At 40.4% G+C, this 23,504-nt stretch overlaps 1 protein-coding gene across 10 annotated transcripts in view; it reads left to right on the forward strand.

The window, feature by feature from the left end:
- Positions 1-23,504, forward strand: part of LOC111264558 (furin-like protease kpc-1) — a 106,438-nt gene that overhangs the window by 54,157 nt on the left and 28,777 nt on the right. The window lies entirely within an intron of this gene.

Consider the following 23,504-nt stretch of genomic DNA (forward strand, 5'->3'; position numbering starts at 1 on the left):
GCTAATTCATCTGCTGTTAGCGACAATGCTGATGTTGATTTTGGCAAAAACGCTCGTCCTATTCAATGTATGTGCACGTCTTTTAACACACGCAACTAATAAGCGACTGGTCCTACCCGACTGATTTAGGCTGAGCTTCAACAGCCGTTCTACCTGCTCACGCGGCTGCAGACATATTCTGAGAATTAGGAATTCTCTCTGGCAATCAAGGGGAAGCTGAGTGTATTACACTACGGCACTAGACTCAATATAGTGAGTCTATTTGCAAAAACTGGGGGCCCATGGCCGCCTAGGAACATCGGCAGAAACAAGTGAATACATACGATGAGCCTTAAAAATATTGAGTAAGTCGTTGTTCCTGCCCTTTGCCAAGGTGCTGCTTCGGTACAGTTGACGCAGTCTAGGCCGCCGACTAAGTTGAGGCCGACGCCACCGCCAACACCCTCGAAGTTGTAACTGTGGATAGGGATGAATGCAAATGATGCTAATTGTCATCGCTGATGCTGATGAGGATGGGGTGGAAGTGAGCCATGCAGTTGTTGCCGTGTTGCTATAAGTACGAAGGTAATATACATGAATTAACACAGCAACTAGATAGGCGGTGCTGCAAGATGCGAAATCTACTGGCGAAGAAATCCTTGGAGCTAGCTTCAATATCGGCGACAGTTATTCTTTATGTTTGTTTTTGGCCGTCTCCTTTGGATTGGTAACCCGGATGAGTCTGACTGATATGTGTGCTAATATCAAGCGAATCGCTTAAATGCTAGGCTGAGCTTTACATCATGTGTTTAGCTGCGCCACAATCTTACGGGTATCTTTCTTAAAATGTGCTTGGAGTACACAGACGAATTTTGTGTACGTACGTATTACAAATGTTTGCATTTGGCATTATTCTAATTTATGCAAAAAGATGGGCCGGGGAAAACGTGTGCCAGGCCGATTATACAGACGATTGTGACAGAATTGACAGAAAGCAAGCAACCAAACAAAATGAAAAAGTTCAATAAGAAGTTATCCTTTTTGCACCAAAGGAGACAAATTACGTCAGCAGTAGTTCTCCGCTACGTTTATTGTACAGATTGGATTATGTAAGTTTGTGCTTCATAACAAAGTTTATAAATCAATTTCAATGCCGCAACAGTCGTTTCTGTGCTGCAGAAGACACTTTCCCAGATGCGAAGTGTGACACATTACTGGATACATGTGACTTGTGAAAGATGTTGCGGCTTGCCTTCAGGTATAGACTGATAAGATCGACTAGTTTTATCAACGTCATATTTAAAAGGGAGTCTACAACTCCGCAGTCGTTCAGTAGCAGCTAGATCTTTCATTCAGCCCATTATAAACAGGCATAGTGGCGTAATTTAAAGTGTATTTATCAAACCGTTTGTGAAAGGCATATGTCCGTAGAGTTTTGGGCCAGGATTGCATCCCATGGACACAGCATGGACCGTTCGCTGAAATAGGCCGTAATTGCCATTACAGACAGAGAAACCATATAGCCTCACGCATCAATATACGCGCAATCGTTTGCCAGCAAATCTAGCGAAAAAAGCGGACTGCCTAAAAGTATCACAATTTTCTAGTTTTCTTATGACCGACTGCCTCGTCACCCGTATTGCTATTAACAAGTCCCATGGCATTAGCCAAAAGAAAGCGTACGAAAAGAACACCCATAACGAATAGCTTACTGCAAAAAAGATACCGTGTTAATTGAAACTTGAACGAACACTGTGATTATATCTATAGGCTGTTCAATGTGCCCTGGATATCGTAGGCGATTACAGATTTCCTGCAAGAATCGTCAAACAGATAAACGAAGTGCCAGCCTTCAGATGCGATAATTACGGTTTACCACTATCCGCAGCAAAACCGAAAACTGACAGTATCGATACAGTTGATCTGACTGATTTCTTAGACAATACGATTAATGCTCTGGAGACGTTGCAAATAATAAATGAATGCTTCGAAGAGACTTGAAAAAAATTTTCGTAAATCTTTAGTTGCTTGTAACATACGAGGTCGGCGTCATGAGCGTTCCGCAACCTATAAACGTAGACGTTCGTCAGGTACTATTCGTTCAACATGAAAGACGTCCACTCCGAATGTTATTTAGCACGATGCGCAGTCAAGAGACTAGTTCTAAGCTTCACATAGTCGACAATTAAAAGGACAACTATGAAGTGAGAAGTTGTCGCATTGTACGTATTAAAAAAAAGTATCGCCACTTCTAGTCCTGCAGTCATTTCATCTACTTCCACTACTGCCCCACTCACATCTTCCTTACTAACAGTTCCCGTTGCACGTTTCCTGCTGCCTCAAAAAGTTATGTTTGTCACTGAACTTTATAAAGATAGAAGCGCACCTCAAAAACTATACAGTCAGCTAACTGGAGGTACGCAGAATTCATACCTGACATCGAACGTACGTGTCGTTCATTGTAGATTCGTCGGAAAATGATGATAGATAGATTACGATAGTCTATCTGGGCAAACGGTACGGCAAAAAATGGGCAACTGAAACGTTTCTGGCTAAAGCATGCCCGCATGTTGAACACACTATGTGTTAACGACGATAATTAAGACTCTAAACTAGAAAAGTTGACATAAATCAATTAAGTTCGCTCGTTAAAGAAACCAGCAGCTTGTTATGTCTTAAGCTTTTGCTGTCTGGCACAAAAGATTGAAATAGTGAAAACTCGACTGATAGCAAGCTATCGTTTGGTGGCACATACAAAATTTTTTGCCGCGTAGACAAACAACGTGAGGTGTGTACATTAGGCATACCACCCTTGAAATTAATTTCACTAACACAGTGGTTGCTATTGACATATGTTTTGACACAGTCACCCAGATGAAGCCAATCTGTATCTATTTCTCACCTAGTAGCCCAGCTGCCGGTATAACCTATCGCATGGAGCAAACATGCGAGTTTCTAGGTAAGCTATACGAAACACAGACCGAAGGGTTTTTACTGGGGATCCCGGTCCACCGAATATTGACTAAAAACGTTAGCCGTCGCTTCCTAAACCTAACGATGAGCAATGGTCACAGCTCAAGTAGTAGAAAACAGATGGTTGAATTAAGGCTTGACATGAAGGCTGTTTTTCATACGCAAGTGAGCTGCCGACCATGCGGACCAGAATTGCCCGTTTGGTGCCCAATAATCTACTGGCGCCCAGCAATGTGGAAAAAACGATCACACTTTCTCAGTTACTGTACATTGTTCTTAATGGAACGCGGACATGAACGGCATCGACTTCGCTTCTGGACGAATGTTCAAGGAACTTGACAATTTTGATCGAAGCTTGAGGCTTATCGCTGACAGCGTGTCTCCTACCATCTCTAAAGCGCTGGTCGATTATTTACGGTGCGCTTATCAATAATTTGATAATGGCTTTTTTGAAAAACGGATTGTACCCTTCGTTTTTTGGAAACTACTATGTGTGCGGTTTGCAAAAATAGAAAGTTCCTGAACTATCGTCTTACTGCTCAGGAGTCCATATTCTGCATTGGCGTAAAGAATGTCATCGTAGATCACATAGGTGCCTGTCTTCGCTCTTCCAGAAGACTCTTGGACCTAAATCAGCATGAATCTACGTAAGAGAAGTCAACCTACGTTTGACTGTTAGAGGCTGTCTGCGCCTGACCACTCGTTAAACATCGTTACAATGCACTCCTTGTGTATCCGACTGGATAGACTACTAGTTAATAATCTTAAAGGTGTCTGCTTTCAGTATGGGTCCTAGAGTAACGAGTTAGTAGTACCTCGTCTTTGTACCTCGGATCACTTTCTCAAAGTAAAAATGGGACTCGCCCTTTTAGCTTCGTCGAAGGCTTTATTCGGAATTCCGCGAAGCCCTCTTCTAAATATCATAAGCTTTTATTCAAAGATGTCCTAATCAAGTATAACGTGTAGGCCGATGACCTAAAACTTTACGCCGAAATAAACAAGGCAACAGGTGCACGCGCTTTTTTTGGGGGCTATTGACTCGGCTGCGTTGTTGCCTGTCATGTTGAAAAATGGATGGCGCCTTATGAAGTGACGGTAGATAATAATTAGCAGCTGGCAAAACTACTTTATAAAAATAATACTTTACTTCTAAGCCTCGTTTCGCCAAGATTGATATATGTTACATCTAGGTTATCCTGTATATAATACTATGCATTTGTGGGTGTTTATTATATACTGCAGCCAATAAACTAAAACTGTGTAAGAAACTTACAATAGCCGTGAGTATTGCGACATGGCTGATATCGTTGGCTTATGATTCATCGCTAAGTGAAGTATAATTCTAGTTTAGTGAGTGATCATATGGTGTTATTTTATCTAAAAATTTTCACATAATCTTGAACTGCCACGTCCATTATTGTTCTCATGTCAAATGTTTTATTACTTTTTCCAAAAAAAGGCCAAAGGCCCTAATTTAATTCGAAACCTAATCTAACGGGAATGTTTTCTGTCGTGAAGTGACGATGTGATCGAATTGATGCTCGTCGGCAAACTTTCCTCTTTGATGGTCCTTTCGGGCTTTCGAGCCAATGCTTTTCGTATGCAGTGCTTTCACTAAGTTGCAAGGTAGGGGCATAGTGAGTCTTTTAAGCCTCCCTGAATTTTTATAAATTGAGAAATTGAGGTACGAACAGCAATCTCTTAGGCAAGATAAGAACGAATTTTTCTATCCGTTTACAGAAGTGCGCATAGTCGTCATCAGTAATAGGGTGAGCGGAATCATAACAAAATAGATCGCTGGCTGGCAGAACAGCGACGGCCAATAGTTCGCGCTCTGATGATAACCATCCATCTTACTGCTACTTTTTACTAATTAACCCATTTTTCGCCCATAATAAATGATATATAAACAGAATGCCAACCGCTATGATAACTAAGTGAAGCATGGGTGGTGGATTATATTATTATTACTAGTTTATTATTCTAAGAAAAAATCAACTTAAGTAAAAGAGAGAGCGTAGCAGTAACTGTTTACAACAAAGTTATTGTATTAACTAAAACTTATAAGTAGCATAAATGATAAGTATAAGCTACCTGCCTTAACTAAATCGTGAGTACAATTAAATGTGACTGTAATTTTGCATTACTTATTCAATTTTTATTGATCAAAAATAGCCATCGTCTTCGCTAAAATTGTAGTTGATGAAAACGCTGCGGGTAGAGTATTTCCCTGCCATCACTAGGTCTTCATGAATCATTCGACTATGTGTGTGTATTCAGGCACTTCTATTATACTCTTGCGAGTTAGCAAAGCTATTCACTATGCTCCAAGATATACAATAAAAGCGCATAGAGAATTATCGAACAATTACGGTACTTTTCTTTCGCTAACAATTGAACGATAACGAAAAAGTTTAAGTTCTATAACTAAAGTATCTCTAAAAGATGAGATCGCCAAAAAGAGAGTTTGCTGACTGTAGATAGGAGGTCTATCCATTTAAGCCGAACCCTCTGTGCGGCTTAAAATGTTGGTTCTCTATTTGGAGACATCTGCCAAAGGCAAACGAAATTGTCAGAGACGAGAATTTCAATTTCCGCTCAACAAGCTATTTGCACAATCATTATTTTCACATCAGGAAGCAGATTAAAACTTACTAACGTTTAAGTTATAAAGTTGAACTTTGTGTTAGGTGCCACAGCAAGCTGCCAATGCCGCTACCGTCAGGTGAAATTTATATTTATTAACACATAGGCCGTTCATTATCAGCTACAGCAAACGTTAATTTCATACTTCAATATGGCGTTATTTTACGACGGTGTGACGTTTCACGAAGCTTTTTTTTTTTTTTTTTTATTATTATATATGAGTTGTTCTTATACTTTTTTGATATTACTGTTCACTTGGATATTGTCACTCCGAATAACTTCAGCAGTCAATTTTTAGTAAAACACGGAAAGTCAGGAAATCGAATGGTTTGCGAATATGACTCCTATCTTGGAACTATAGCGGCCGTGTAACCCTCGTGTTCGGTAAATGGTTTACTGGTACAGACACCGTGAGTCGTTTTGGGTAAAAAACCGGATAGAAAATTTTGAAGTTGAAAATGAGTCTCGTGAAGGGCTACGACGAAATTATTCATTTTAGTTATTCAACTACGACCAGCTATTGTGGAAGTTAACTCAGCGCGAAATGCACAAATATCATTGCTTAGGCTTAGTGTGTACAAAAACGCCATATTTATTTGTGTCGATCTTATTATTAACGGAACAAGAAATTTACAAGAAGGCGCGGCCTGATTTATGTGATGATCAAAACTAGAGTAAGGACCCTCCCTCGTTCCTTGCGTTTACGAACAGTAGCTCATTGTTGACTCATGAACAATCGTGTATCAACCAGTGTCAAAACCCAACCGGTGAGACATCATTCCAAAGCAAATGCACAACTACAATAGTCCTTTTGGGCGGTCGAATGCAGGTTTTATCCACTGCAGATTACCAGCCGTCACAGTGTATGATCAACGATTGAAGGAGATCATGTAAAAACTCCATATTGAGCGGGCAAGATTAGAGAAGCAAGCAAAATCATTCTTGTTGCGTTACAGCGCTTGATTTCACACTGCAAAAATCACAATAAAAAAATACAGGAGATACGCTGTTCATTGTTCGTTATACACACTAGATATTGCTTTTAAAATTAGCATGTTTTTTTAGCTTTTTAATTTAAGCTTTTTAATAGCGCAGTGATTTGGCTTTCAACATAATGATAAAATCGACTTTTGAAACTTCATTCTTCTACAGTACAAGACTTCTACAGTATGAGCGAAAAACACGTTCTATCAAAATGGCGGAAAATAATAACAGTGTATCATACTTCGAACTCAGCTTATGCCAAAAAGTTCAGAATGTTAGAACGATTTAATATAATGAAGTTACAAATAATATTCATCGGAACAGTTGGCGTGTTTCAGACTCCGTTATCAGCAGTACATTGTAAAATACTAGACTCGTTAGCGACGTTGCAGACGGGATTTATTAACATTATAAGCCTCACTACTCAGACCGACTTTATAGCATTACATATTTAAATACGGGCTGCACTGCATGCGAGCTTCCTAATGCTAACTTCTATCCAGATAATGTTTAACACAGCCTAGTGAGGATAATCGCAATGAGGATACCGATCGGACTTCAGAGATAAACTATGCACAAGTTAAATTGGCTTGTCTATAAGGCATTCGTAGTACCATGCGTATCAGTTTCATCTGGAAAGCGTCATAACTTTAAGGAAGTTAATCGAAAAATGATAACTATTGTAACATCTCGACAAAGCTAGTTCCGAAAAATCATATTTACGGTATCTGCTGGCTTTGTACGCGTAAGTACTTTGCACGTTTCCCTTCCCCGTCCAACGCGGTATGTTAGCTCGTTCACCTTGTACTATGAGCGATTACCTGAGGGTTAGTCGTCTTAACAGGTGAAAAATTGCCCTTATTGTACTGAGCTGTCTCTAACGATCGAATCTGAGGGATTGAATAATCGGTACTGATATCAGCTGTTGCAACAGAACACGTTTGGTGTAAAGGCGTCCTAAGCGTGTTTCGACTAATAGTATAGACGAGGCTAAGCATGGACAGGAAAAACGAGAATGGGATTAGGCCATGGCGTTGACTCTCATAAGCAGTTCTATAGCGCCCATTTGGCCTTGAATATTCCCAGTACTTCAAACATCCGCTTTCTAATGCTTCTACTGGACCATTTTCTTTCTATCTTTTCCTTTCTTTCCCATCAAAAGGCAGATTAAAGTAAAGGGTTGGAGTAGCTTAAATGCGTCCTTCTCTTTCCTACTTTCCTCGATATTTTTTCATACCTTGTTAAAGGAAACACTCAAACTATCCTCTACCGTGCGTCGCCGTCTAGGTTTCTAAATGTCTTTTATTTGGTAGGGCTTTTCGCTTGAAATTCAAATTCTCGACTATTTCGTCCGTGTTAGCAAAACATCAGGGTCACTTAAATTGTAAGCTGAATGGGGAAAGTTCTGCAGGATCGGCAAACAAAAGAGGAGTGCCTAGTATCTTACTCCTGGCGACGACCCCGTTACAGCTGCGCTACTGTACTACTGAGTTGGGCTGGCCGTTCGGGGATAAAACACGAGAAAGGAATAAAAAAAAAGGTATTCAAAGAGGATTTAAAGGCAAGAAGAATGCCACGAGACTTTTTTCCTCTATAGGAAAAAGAAGCAGCGGTTAGTAATGTCGCACATTTTTACATAAATGGACAAGAAGGCGAAGAAAAGCTATTTCGACTTTTTTTTGGTGCGCGAAGCAGTCGCCTCACGCTCTTTTGCCGTAATCTTCTATCTGTGCAGTCGTCATCTGCAATTGCTGCTTCGTTCCATGCCGTTCGGCATAGCAAGCGACGGCTGTAGCGTTATTAATGCTGGAGCAGCCATGGTTTTAGCCGAGAGGCGATGGAGACTTGTGTCTAGAGACTGACTGCGACTGCCGTCCGTGATGAAGAGCCAAGTACCGTAAGGAATGGTTATGGAACTGCTAGCGGCAAATTCAACGCTCGACGAGCAGAAGTGTAGCCAGCGACAAGGGCTGCTGTGAAGGGGTTTTCCTCTTAGTTCCCGTTTTAACAGTGCGCTTTCTTGCAGTTATCATAATCAGTATTTATCAAAGTTGAACCGTAAAATATTGAACAAGATTTTCAGTAGGAAACGATTCGGTTTGTAAGAACGCTTTGTATTCAGGGGTGACCCATGTCGTTAATACCGACATCGAACAGATCGGATGTGCATTGAGCAGTTTAAACAAATTTAAAACGCTTTGAAAGAGGCCCACAGACCATGAAAAAGATATATTTAACAAGAAAAATGTACTTAATAATATTAACATATTTAAATAAAATGACATACGTTTTTGACATTGATTCCTCTTGTACAATCAGTTAGCTGATTTAGAATTTATAGTACCGTTCTTATCGTATATTTGTCCAGCTCTATTTCTTAGCATAAGTGGTCATCATTATTTTCAGTGAAACACACGTAAATTCATATGCACATGCATTTTACCCCTTTTTCGCCGGAGTTCAAAATGTATTTCACAGTTTGCCGTTCTACTTTTTGCTTCTATGTTAAATCTATCTGAGCTGAATTTCTATCTCTCATCTTACACATGTTGCTCGTTGGGCATACGACGCAATTCTATCTGATAGTTCTGGCCGCGATCCTCATTGTTCGCTGGTGAACGCTAAGCTTGCTAGAATGTTTTCTTGGCCGCTACTCTTTTTTAAACAAAAAAAAATGATGTGAAACAATGATATAACATTGTGGTGCGGTAACACCGAAACCTCCTGTGTCAAAGGGGCTGGGTTCAAAGTATATGTACAGGAGTTCGAGGATGTTTGGTCCATGGAGACGCTTAGAAGGAGATCCAACTGCTATCTGCAGAGCATAGAAAGGACAGGGCAAAAGGGTAAGCGAAACAGATCAGATGAACGGCATCGGTAACGGCGGACGAGTAGGCTGTGTACCATCACAGCAAGACAGAGCGACAGACGCTTCTTGTGCGAGCATCCAGCAGCGCAGTAATCGAAATGATGAAAATTTCTTTTCTTTTGCCATTGCGCTCGCTGACTACTAAAGCCAATGCCAGATCATCCCGACAGAGAGAAAGATATGAGGAAAATTTCAAAGTAGATCGGCCAGTTATAGCTGATGGCCAGTGGACCCGGCTAGTGAATGACCGGGATTAGTTGGACCTAAGGAGGAAGGTTTATATAGTGTAATAGGGAAAAAGGCTCTTGAAAAGTGGAACCGCACAAAGAAAAAGTGGATGATAACTAGTGCATGTACTAGCGATAGGAGGAGTGGGCCATGTGTTTGGGTGAAGGCATATGATTTACAAGAGAAAGTAATTTGAACTGACAGAACTTAAAGCAGGCATGTTTTCTTCTTGATTTCAAACTGCGGTGCTCGCTGAAATTCTGGCGGTGAAACCTGGTCGGAACGATAACTACTTAACTACACTTTCCATGCAACCCATTAAATTGGGCGCTTTCTAGCGGAAACAATAACAACACAAACAAGAGGAGTGAGGGTAACTAAAACATGTGCGACTTTTTTAAATTATTCTTGAACGTTATTATTGATACTCTATTTCTTTTTACTTAATGGTGTCTTGTTTTCAGAAAGAAAATTACCTAAGAAAAGCAATAGCCGTATGTTGAAGAAATAGATACTATTGGACATTTGTTGTGTGAAATCAGTACAATGACAAGGTTGTTGCCGATCAACGATGCTAGACGTAAGATGAAATTCAAAAGAAGATCTATGTAAATAATTTAACTGGATAGTCATTTATTTATCCTGTTATATAGTACATGGCTGAATTTTTTTAGAGGGTGTTATTAGTATCTGCTCCAAAAATACTTAGAGCAATGCAATCTATTTAGCAGCGAAGGGAAAGCTGTGTAGGTAATACTTAACGATTAGGCTTGTCGTCAGCAAACGATTACAACATATACTGTGGTATCTGATGTTTGCTGTGACTTCTCTGAGTAAAACTGCTGCGGAAACCTTTGAAGGGAAAGTTCTTTACGGCACTTACCAACTGATTCGATGTGACTTGACCTATTGCAAAGCAACGGGTTGAAAATGGGTTTATAGCCTGGTCATCAGAAGCGCTCGTTTATAGCAACGAAAAAGAATCCTATGTCGAAGCAGAACATTTTGGCACGAGAACAGAGGGACTCCTTAACATTGAATGTGCCTTATTGTGTATGCTACGCGACACTTGTTCAAGCAGTTTTTTTAGCTAGTACTAGGTAACGAGGTATTTATATTTATTTGACGACACGAAATGACTTATGTTATAAAACCTAATTCAACTTAAAGACATACATTGTGCCCGAGAGTTTCACCCTGAACAAATGAAAAAATATCGTGTAGCATGTATACATACGGAAGACGGTGACAAAACTCAATACGTATTTATTTATGATCGCACAGTAATATTTATAAGTTTGTGTATGCAGATAGTCCGTTCTGATTCAGATTCCGTTTTCGTTACGGTTTACTGATTCATCAAGTTTCGCCTTATTTTTATAGAACGAGTGTGGAAACGAACAAGAATGTTAAAACATGTAGTGGAGTGTTTCTGCAACTAGTATATTCGGACCTACTTAGGACACGATTACTTCAGCAGGCAGTAGTTCATCGTCGTACACTTCTAATGGCCTTCGCTGGACCGCTTTCTTCATAGCCAAAATCACCGGATGTTCGTTCGAAGTTTCGCACTCAGTATCGTCCCTTCCTTCCTCTCGTAAACTCAGCCCTAGGAATGGTGTAGGTAGAGATGGGTCATGTTCGCCGTTGACAAGGCCAGAGATATGGGTGCATAGCTGGGGTTTTGTAAGTCCGTCTCGCCGGCAAGCGCGCCATGTTTGATTATGGTGATGTTTTATTGCGCCACCGCACGACCGCCATCGCCGGACGAACTCGCAGTCAGACAACGGTCGGCCATTCACTGCTCGCTGGGTCTGTGAATATTTTCTAGTTCCACAGAAACGATGATGATGCCGATTACCCTACTTTGCATTTCTGCTACTGTGGTGCATAGCACATAGAATACTGTGGTAGTCGTAGTGCAGGCCAAGAGCGGAGAGGATGAGGCGAACTGCTCGCCTTGCTGTCCCCCTCTGCGAGAGGGTTCCTCTATTCTGGCTCTGCACAGCGCCTCCTGCATCGAGGCAAGCAAAGCGACATTTTCAGGGATACAGTCTACCCCAGCTAACGAAGTGTCATGTCGTTGCTGCCGGTCGATGACGTTGTGTACCCCTGTCGAGGTGTCTCCTTTTCCAGCCCCGCTCTTTTACATAGACTCCACTCTTGCCACTCCTGCCGTTGCTTTTACTCCTCGTGTAGAGGAATCATAGCATGGGAATAGCAGCAGTACGCGTTGCGCAGCGGTTTGGCGGTCGAATCGCTGCAACGAGAGAAGCAAAGCTACATTTACGCTTATAGGAGTCCATCTATAAACAAGTAAGTTGGCGTGCCTGTCGTCGTTGTCTGTGTGTGTGGTTGGGTGCGCGCGCTTGCATCTATATGTAGTCGAAACACAGGCTGGCTGAATCCTAAAGATAGGACAAGAAGGATGGCCCTGCCTCCCCAGCGTTAGCTGCAATGGCATTGGCAGCGACCACGATAACAACAACATAATGGATACGATACGAGTATAAGCCGCTACGATCACAGTGACAGCAGTGTCAGCAACGACGAGAACACATGGACAGCCTACATTTACACGCTTATAACGGCAACAGCAACAGAAGACGCATTTTAGAGTATTCTCGATTGGGAAAAGTATACTCATGCTACGTTAGATTACGTATTGTTATTATTATTATTATTATTATTATTATTGCCACATAACGCTTTCCATATCGTAATATATTTCTGCATTATTAAACGTGAGCGTCGCAAAACGAATCAATCGCTCGAAAAAATTTATATCGTTAAATATTAAGAAAGTTCGCGGGGCAGCAACAAACAGCGGTATAACAATATCAGACTAGTGGTTGAGTTAACTCTCCTTCAGGCCATGTCGAATTGCTATTATCCAAAGAGAAAAGGAACTGGGGGGCTTTTTCATTCCCGTGCCCATGAGGTCCTGTTCTATAATATTTGAATGCCACTAAAATATTATTATTAAATTATCAATGATGCAATACGTGTACACGGTTCTATTTTCTATTGATAATTATTCATGCATGCGTACATTTGACTGAATTCATACGTTCAGTGTTTCCACAGTGGAAAGAAAGGAACAGGCTATTTTGATCGATTAAGGCCTGGCGAGTAAGAGTAAATCAATCTAGAAAACAAATGTTGCAATAGATGATACAATTGGACGCACGGTGCGTTATTTCAAGCGATCCCTTCTAAGAACTTGTACGATTTTGGGAATAACAAAATAGGATGATCTTTTGGCGCAAAAATAAAGCTGTTAGTGCACCCTTAAATCAATAAGCTAATTTCATTCTCAGCTAGTGAAGCTTTCGGGAAAGTCTTCCCGATAGCCATTGGCCATAAACTATTTATAAATGTAGGGTTTCGCCAAGTTATCCGAATCCAATCCCTGTAGATTTCATGTTTGGCACGAATAGAAAATAGCACTAGACATCAACGGATGTAGGGTAGAGCGCTATTCTTAGTAGTCACTGTAGATAACGCATCGGACTTTTAATCAAGAAGTCGCCGATCCAGCTCCGGTCAAAAAAGATTATTTTTAGTATACAGTAACGAGTAAGCTTATTGGCGTTGTTTAACGTCGTCTTCTATATGAGTTTTTTCATCATCGTAGTACACCTCTTAAATTCAAAACGATATATTTAGTTTAGCACAAAGAATATTGCGAACTTCGACTTCATCTGGTCAGTTCGATTTTCGTGACCGCTATGGCTTATATCGAGGACCTCAAACCATTTTTTTCCGTAACGAAAAAATATTCCCTGGAGAAATTCAAGAAGTACCATTCGTCACCCATCATCCTTGGCAGCAAAGGGAGGGCCTCTATATCTTTACAATGCAACGTATATCCTTATTTGTTTTCCAGCATGGTTACGTGACAAAGCAAATCAATCCGCAGCTAAATTGACTTTAAGATTGTACGTGAGCAAACTTGATGCCCACACAGAGATTACCATAGCTACGAAGTAGAGTCGATACTAAATTTTTAGAAGCTGCCTATAAAATATATATGTATATATCCTTATAGGTCAATTTTTTTCATGTGGTAACCTAGTTTGCTTTATTAGCAGATATTATGGCACAGGTAAGGAGGTCACAAAATGAACTAGCCTAGATAATCAATATTGAAAACCGATTCATTAAATGAGGCGCCTCCGCAACGCCCTTTGGACGTTCCAGGAACTTCGTTATTACTCGACTGGAACAACAGTATTAATAACAATGGTTCCTTTTTATCAATATTTTCGTCAGTGAATGTGAAATCTAACTCGGTCTAGCAAAGGTCCCTAACCACAATGGATTAGGACGACGAAAACTCAGGCGTAAAAATGCGGTTCAAACCCACAATCAGTTTTAGCAAAAATCACATTAATTAATTCTATTATTTATTCTTCATATAAAGGCAGATATTTTCAGTTGGGGTCAAGCTGAACTGAAGTACTTGTACGCAGAAGGACATCAATATAAGCTACCGTATGCAATGTAGACTAAGGAAAAAAGTTATTTTTAAAATTATTACATAGATATTTATGAGGCTATACTCATTCAGTTGGATCGCGACATCGAAACGAATAATTAGCTTCACAAATTAACAGCTTGAGCTACCCTCTCTAAATAGTTAACAGCAAAATAGTCAATTATTCAGGGTTGATATATTTTTGTAATATATTTCTGACTCCGTAAGATGGCATTTAGTATGCTGTTATGACCTTGTGGGTGCCTTTAGCGATCCGTGGGCGGTGGTTCTTCTGACCTTATTGATGTCGTCGACATTTTATACAGAATCCTGACCTGTACGCAGACAACGAAACACTTTTCGTATATACATATATATATATATATACATAAATATACATAGCTGTAATACGCTTCTTGTATAGCAAGTCTTTGGTAATTATTGACCATCTTATTTAGCTCTTGTACTTCATGGAACGTTGAAATCCTCTACCTAACTCTTCTAAGTCTTCTATCTTTGTCCTATATACGTCGATAGCCCCTGGATACTCGTAAGCAGAAGGTAGTGCTCAACGAACGTTCGTGACGATGTTTGTAAAGGACGTACGAAATATGGCTTCAACCGACAGGAAATACCATACCTCGTTTTACAGATATACTAATGACATTTTGCCACTAAAACGGAACTTTCGTTCTCCTTGTTGAATGCTATCGGGATAGTCGCGTACGGAAAGTAATGTTAAATAGAAGGGCGGACTGCTGACGAAAAAAGTGCTGCGTCGAAGTTACGCTTTTAGATCTTTACTCGTGTACTAGCGAGGGCCAAGGGCCTTACAGAGGGGCTGAGGTTTCCACTTTTCTGTCCTTTTCATGGCCCGTAATACTGCGACACGAACCGTTTCCGAGCGGCTGCTTCCATCGGATTTATGTCGGCAAAGACAACGACAACGACAGCATAAGCTAATCTTAAAAACCCCATCATGGACCCCTGGATCTTGTGTCAGACCAAAAAGATGAAAGCATGATACTAAGTAGCCTATTCCAGCCAATAGTTTCAATACATCATTACAAAGGTAACACGATAGCAAATGCTGCTTGTTCTATTCAACAACTGAAGGGGTCTCGACCAGTGTTACGTTGAGCAAAAACTAGTTATCGACTGCATAGATTCACGTTAGGGCGTCGGATTATTGCCGTACCGACGGTTTTAAAAATGAATTTTGTAGGGAATGTGTTAGTTATATATACATGCATGTATATATTTAGCATTGTAGAATGCCACTTGTACGCTGAGCGATATAATGCACCGTCGCATTTCATTCAAGCGCAGAAATAAATATGTTTTTCCAATAGAAAAGTATAATTATGATCATAACATCTTCGGCAACATGCATGTACCTCGTGGGTTTTACGTAGGCGTTATGCTTGTTCTTTATATGCTTTGTTTACATACTTTGAGCTGTGTTCTAATCTTATGCTATTCGCATAAGTGAATGTCATCTAATCCTCAGTAAAACACATTTTCGGAAAGTAGCTGTTATTGTTGCACCTACATTATTAGTCGGCACTCTTCGGCGTTGTTATTATTGTTATTAATAGAATGAAGGAAACATTATATGTGCATGATTTATTACTAAGAAGACATACGCTATTATTGCTAGGGTACGGTAATACAGGGCCTAAGGCACTGAATTGATCTTGCGCTTTAGATTCTCCATTACCGTACCCTACTAATGATAGCGCGTGTCTTTTTGGTTAAAAATCATGCTCATATAATGTTTTCTTGATTTGACTGAGTAAAATGTTCGCTTTTACATGTTTGTATTTCAAAAGAAGACAGCGAAGAGGTCGAATAACGTTCAGCGTAGACGAAGGATTGGACCGGCGTTCATTGTCAGCTTTGATAACCAGCTTGTTCGTTGTCTTCTATTCTTAGCGAGCGATACATGCACTGAAGTCTTCTAGATACAGCAAGCGGTTTAGCAGTGCTCATGTTTTGATGCGTTCTCTGCTATGAGCGAGCTATATAAAATACTGAGACGAGTACCTGGCATTTCGTCAGCCGGGATAGCAACCTTCAGCTCGATGAGGGAGGCCGATGTCAGCAACCGAGAACTACGATGTAGAAGCTAGGAACTTCAATTCAGCCCCAATTTGACTATCGCACAACGGTATGCACAATATATCGGGAAATTCGCTTGACATTTGGCCTCATTCGATTAATTCTCCCGTAAGTGGTTATGGTGTTAATTCCACGACTGCTCACCGTTAGATGGAGGAAGCATCAAACGCTTCGCAGCTGACTGACGTTTTGGAGGCAATTTGATACAGGCTCATTGCTATGTTGGCGAGCTCTCTGCGAGGAAAGAGTCTTTGAGGAGACCAGATGCGCTAAGTGAACCGATACATAAACCTTACTAAACAATCTCGACCTAGAAAGAAAGAGAGAGAAAGAATTGGGAATCTCGTACATACAGACACACACATAAACTGCGAAAATGGGATGTGGCAACAGGCGTGCATCAGGGAACGAATAAGGTTGCTGTTATTGTACCTTTTTGAGAAAGCCAATCTATCTTCATGCTCGGTAGTAAGAAAGCAGCGAATCGAAGCTTTTCGTCCTTATAGCAGTCATATATTTGAGGCGCGCGCTGTCACTGCATGAGTGGTGAGGCTGACGGCTGTGTTGGAAGTAAACGCATAGTATATGCACTGTATTCTCATAACATTTGACTGAGTAGCTGGCTAACCCTATGGAGTTGGCCATCGGTTGTGAAAAACGCCGCAGGGAAGTGCTGTACACACAGTCATTTGCTCTCCCTCCCTCTTGTGCCTCTGATATAATATGGGCCCGCTAGAAACGACGAAAAACTCACAAGCTGGCCTATTTTCTAGTGTAATAGGGAAGCTGAACAGAGGACCATAGCTAGTGGTCGTAGGAGAAGTAGAAATAATGGCGTTATGACATCACGAGGCAAAGCGAACGAAGTTTTGGGTGTCGAGCTATAACGGGACACGGTGGCGAACTCGAATTGTGCAAGTCGACGACATGACGTCGGCCTGGTTTCAGTTAGGATGCGTTCTGACAGCGGGCATATTTCACCGCCACTAGAAGATGGCGGCAGAGGCAGCTCGTCACCGTGGAGCAGAAGATACAAATAGAGATCCGACGGTGAAACAAATAAGCCGCCAGATGGCATGGCTCGTTGTTTGATGCCAACCAGCGTCCGATGACTCGAATGTATGGCCACTTCTAAAATTTGCTAACATGTTTCCACTTGCGGGAGGTATTTGGCAATTTTAGGCGCTAGCGTCGCCACCGTCGTCCAGCTTTATATCGACCACAATGGTCGACGACTGGTGAAATAATTGATATACTTAGTCCTAGTTTATGTATACGACAGTCGATAGCTCGCTTTAGTGTACGATCGGCAGTTGACAAAGTACATTTTAAGGCAATGGAAATGCACCTATTGCTGTCTGAACTAGCTGGAAACAGCAAAAAAAGCTGTTACTTTGACAATGTATGATGAATGTCATTTTGGGTAGATTCGATTTGTGTATGTTTATAAATACGTAAGCGAACTTTCCTGCTTATATTTTAAGTGTCATTTTTGACGATCGGGCTTCGTAACGATTACTTCTTCAGTCGAGGCTTGAAACTGTTAACAAGTCGTTCTCTGATCTTTAGATTCTTGTTTAACAGTAACGAGCGATGTTGATACGCGAAAACTCGTTAAAGTGATGCTCAAATATGCGAATACTACGTACAAGATAAATGAGAGGAGCTGAATTGTATGGTGATAATAGGCCAAAGGTCTCAAAACTGCAAAAAGAGCCAGTAAGCAAAAAGCATACGTAGAAAGTCTAAGAACGACTAAGCGTTCGAGCCTATTTAGACGAACCTATTGACAACTGATATTTTGTGCGTCAGAACGACCGTTAAATTTCGTATCAGACATGGCTTCTTAGGCCATTTTGATGATTACTCGAGCCCTTTAGATCTAAACTCCATTGATGATCTACTGATTTGCTCATACTTACCATCTTCCTTGAATTTTCGAGAAGCCTCGGGAAAACTGACATTTATGTTTACGGATTTTCATCCTGATGAGTTCGCTTGGTTCTAAAAAGAACTAGCCTCTTTCAAATAGCAAAAATAGAATGAACGCATGCCCACTACGATGAACGGCACCCGGAGCTTGTCCGGATTTGAATATTACTTGAGATCGTAGGTAAAATACGGTCGCGGTAAAACTCCTGTTTGAATGCCGTGTTTTTAAGTCTTTAACTTTGCCAAAAGTTTGCGTACCATCGACTGTACGATGCTGAAAAATATATTGGTTTGTCTAATAAAAGATTGTCCCCGTTCGGCAATATAGCCGTTAGACAACGAGCTTCTAGTCGCTCTGATGAAACGTTCGTTTTCATAAGAGAACACGTTGAGAGATAACGTTCTCGCTTTAACATTGCGCATTCTGTGTATTCCTACAGTCGGCGTAATACAAACAACAAAAAGATGTCAATGCATGGTAACGTTGACCAAGCAAATGCAATCAGACAGGTTTTATATACTTGACCTCGTTTTGAACAGGATCACGTATTCTACCGTCGTTTCATGATGGCGACAGAAGATAAATGACAAAATCCTGCTTACGCTTCAGCACGGGGAAGTTAATATCAAATCAACACCATTGAGCTATAGGAAAAGCCTTACGCAAATGTAACAAATATTTCGTGTCGTTTGTAAATTCTAACAACTATCGAACAGTTGAAAGAAGCTTAATTGTCGTCGATGGCCATATACAAAACGTAGGACAGTGCAATGCCTGGAATGAATATTGTCCTACTATTGCGTTCAGTTCCCGTTTCACTAAGTAACTGACAACACCTAAGCGAAGACGCCATATTGTCGAGCATTTCTAATCTGCCTGTTCTCTGTACACAGATCTCAAGCAGTCAGGATACTGACACAACTTCAGGGCTGTTGTTGAAGTTGTCTGGCAAGTTGTGACATGAGAAGAAAAGCTAGCAAACTGACAAACTCGCAAAGTCTAGAAGTTCGCTGAAGATGGTGTGACAAGATTGCTTTACGCATATGGTTTTCGATGCGCTCATTATTTCGTGTGAGAACAGAACATGGTGCAGTCAGGCGCTATGCATAACATAAAAACGTGGTATGGAACAATAGAAGCAAAATACCGTGCGCCTCGTGATCGAGCAAAATGTCGAGTAAATTTCACCGGAAGACCCATTTTATGGCAACGTACTGCGGACAAATCGAATATTATGCCTGAAAAAGCGTAGGTATTAACTTGAAAAACTTTATCCGCCTGGTGTTTTAGCTGCTAGAAAGTGTCGAGTTAGGTACGGCATAAATATAAATATCTATGCTATAGGCGGCGTTCTACTTATACCGTATTCGAGTGACGCCAAATGGGCAATGTCGAAAAGTCCTAAATACGAATAGCTTGTAAATTCGATTTGAACTTAATCTCATCATTCTATTTAGTTACAACCGACAAATTTTACAAAAATAATCGTACTGATGTCAGGTGTAGTGGGTCAGAGAGTCCTACCCAATACGATAATAAGGTAAGCTAACGGAGAAAAGTTCTCGCACGATATGTTGGTTACTGTCGACGGTTGATAAAAGCTAATGCTCATTGTGTCGGAAGGGTTTCGTTGAATAGCAAAGACAGCCTTTGTTCCAGCTTGATATGGAACTCATAGCAACCGTCTATTTATTATAGCCTGTCGCTTACACTAAATATTAGTATCATCATAGAAGTTACTATTGTCTAACTAACATTATTGTTTACATGTATCAAAGCGACTATCGACGAGTCGTTATAATTACGGTGTGGTTTGAGTAAACATAGTTCCGAGGGAAATCGGCAACAGAGGTCGAGGTAGTTACTGCTTGTATATCCACCGCCATCGTAGTTCTGTTGCTTCATCCCGGGAAAGTCTATCGAAGCAAAAATGCTCACGTCTATCTTCGGCAGTTTGAACAACTATTTACAATATGTGTTAAGTTTTCCAATGCTGTCATGCCAATATCATTCGTTTAGGAAAATATTTCTTAATAATAATTGAGAGAACCGCTCCCTCTTGATGCTAATGATAACTTAAGCTTGCCTTAGGCACATTGATCAGGGTTAGAATCACTTCGGCATAACGCTTGACTTTACCTGTCGATTATGCTTAGGAACTGCTTCGTTTTAGCCGAACACGTAACATTTCAACCTGACGTCAAGAGTCTTCGATTCAGTACCGACTCGATACGAATCACTGAACTGGACAAATATCTCACAAATCATATACTCTTTTATGGAAATATAGCGTTACATAGGTACCAAATCATGGATGCTTAGAAAACGGTTTTTAATTGCGTACAGACTAGTATGTCTACAGTAAGTGATAATATCAGGCACTTGTTTGAAATCTGCCTCGAAAAAAGCTGGCTTAGTACTGTCTTTGTTCATGCATCCCTTTTGCGTCCTTGTTACGTGTTTGTAATCTGCAGAATCTAGGCTGAAACGGTAAAGATCGCGTGGCTGTGTTTTGCCTGAAACAGTCGAGTCATTCCCTAAAATGCAGTTTAGTACTGGGCCTATTTAATATCCAACTATCAGCATAAGTCAGCACTGAATTAGAGCATTAAGCCATTATCCTAGGCAAAGTTGAAATTTCACACCGACATTGTTCTGTCTGTATGTGTGTGATTACAGTTGATATGGTTTTTATCATTATGGGCGGTGTGTCATTTTTTCCTAGTCAAATACAAAGGCGGTTCGAGTATGTGGCCATATTCTAATGGACCAGAAAACCCGGTCAAGGTGCGCTAAACACTATTCTGGTTACACAGCAAAGTAAAGGTACTACTGTGATAGTGGAGTACTACCCTTACTGTATTCGGAATAATCTATTTACGAATGGGTTTAGATAATAGCATTCAATGGCAGTCTCCGCGACTCGATGAGCTTGTAATATATCGTAGCCTTTTTAATAAGAATGCACAGTTCATTATGTAAGTAGATTGGAATATTTATAGCCTTTTTTTTAAATTAATTTATTACTACAAGTCGAATGAAACGCTGTTTTTTTCGTAGTTGAATAACCGGACTTATTTGTGCTTTACTCTAATTGTCACGATGGCAAAAGCTACGTTCCTGCTTGGATATTAATTGACGGATCGTTTAATATGATAAAACTTTTAAATTCACCAACAGTTTGGCGTTCTGCTTGGCGATGGCCATAGGGGACTCCAGTGGCTTTTGTCTAAGTTTCACTACTCTCTATGTTTCGCGTTTTACGTGCGATATCGCCATTAGATAGTTTGTTCTCCGTACGAAATGAGGTGTGTCTATTGTGCTCGGATTCGAACCTACACTCCAACGTGTCCCGAAGATTAGCAGGCAAAGACGTTACTCGCTAAGCTATAACGGAGAAAATGACGCAGTTTGACCACGTGCTATTTTCATTATCGTAGTGGATTATTATACGGATTTGCCAAATCCTTTACGAAATCTGTTGAACAGGGCCAGGCCGCTATTGCAATATCTACTTGAAGTATGGTCGTATACTGTCACTTATGTTAGATAGGTGTCACTATGTCAATTCGGGTAATTCTCGTATTTCATGGAGGATACGTCTACGTGCATCTTATTAGTCATAAAAAAAGGAACTTGCTTTGAATAATTTTCGTAGCTACCGCCTCTCTATTTATAACTAGGCTCAGGTCATTTATGGCAAGATCACTTAGGCCGGCCGTGGGGGCCGCAGCTGGGTCCACATTGAAATTTGCCGGCGGCTTCTATTCATTGACCATTTATCGAGTACGTATATACTTATATGGATAGTAATATATTTAGGTTAAATAATAGTTTGTCATGTGACGTTTGAATTTACATGACTGATATTATATGTTAATGTATGATACAAACATATATATGTATCGTAGTAATTAAACGGCTCAACTAAGTACATGTTTTAATCCAATAAGCTCATGTCAATCCGTTTTATAGTAGACATATAATATAATACTACTATGTACTAGGAACGTTACGTACGCAGCTGGAAAAAAGCCGGTGCTTGCTATCGATCGACCCTTCCATACTAAAATATGGCGATTTAGACGTTTCATAGAGGGGTTGCTTCTTCCGCCATAGAAACTTTACAGTCTGGTGTCCCTACTGTTGTGCCGGACTACGTATAACTGTTATTGTTCTATGCTCGTGTGTTAATGGCCCCTGAATCGCAAAATCGGCGTGTTAAACTATATATATATATATATATATATATATATGCCGGAGCAATATCTATCTCTATATATCTCAATTGTATACGTACTAGGATGGTGCCTGTATGATGATACAGGAACAAAGACAGTTCTGTATGTAGATGCTACTAATGTTTTCGTCGTTACATAGAAAGCTACATACTATTGCACTGTTGTATAATGAAAAGGTGACCGGCACATAAACTGTTCATCAGATAATAGTTATGCCATTTTTTCAAGGGTTTGTCAATACGACTTTACCATTATCATGGAGAAGCAGAGTGCTGATGAGATGATAGCACGTTGATCATGGCATTGAAATGACCAGGGCTCCACAGGGCTTTGCGACGAAGCGAGAAGGATGGGAACTTGGTCCCTTGGAGCTTGATCCGTATCACTAAAACGAAGCACTGCGTACTCCGTCTATGAGATCGTAGCAGTAAAAGTCGTAGTAGTGATATCGGTAGTAGTTCATAGTGCGTTCGGGTCAATGCACAGAGCGGTCTGAGCTCTGATCACCCAACTAATAAAGGCTTCTGCAGCAGTTCAACTACGCTATGGTGGCCGTTGGACTACTTTGATGGGCATTCAGCTTATGTCTAATTAACAACCCAAATAAGAGCTCTTTAAAAAACAGTATATGAATAACTGTGAGTCGAAGAAGCACCTGTGCGTAGTATAAGAAGTTATTTTTTCTTATTGGAGCGTACATACAATGAGTAACTATGTTGATATTTGGGAAACAACAATTACTGTTCCTATATTTGTACAATGTCCATCTTCGTACTATGGAAGTATTTTTGTATCGACAGACAATGGGATACAGTCACTTTCTAAAAGCTCTATTGATGCAGTAAGCAATACGACTAGGTTACTATCGGCCTTTTATACACATGTGTCAGCTTAGAGTAGGTTTGTGTACACTTATATTAACATAAATTTTCATATTTAGTCATAATTACAAGCTTGACTCAAAACAACATCGATCGCTGTAATAAAACGGTGCTTTCAACGGACTTCCGTTTCTCTTTCGTCTTTGCCCTTATTCTAAATCTATTGCCT

This window comes from Varroa jacobsoni, unplaced genomic scaffold, assembly GCF_002532875.2.
Source record: "Varroa jacobsoni isolate VJ856 unplaced genomic scaffold, vjacob_1.0 scaffold_873, whole genome shotgun sequence".
Lineage (NCBI taxonomy): Eukaryota > Metazoa > Arthropoda > Arachnida > Mesostigmata > Varroidae > Varroa > Varroa jacobsoni.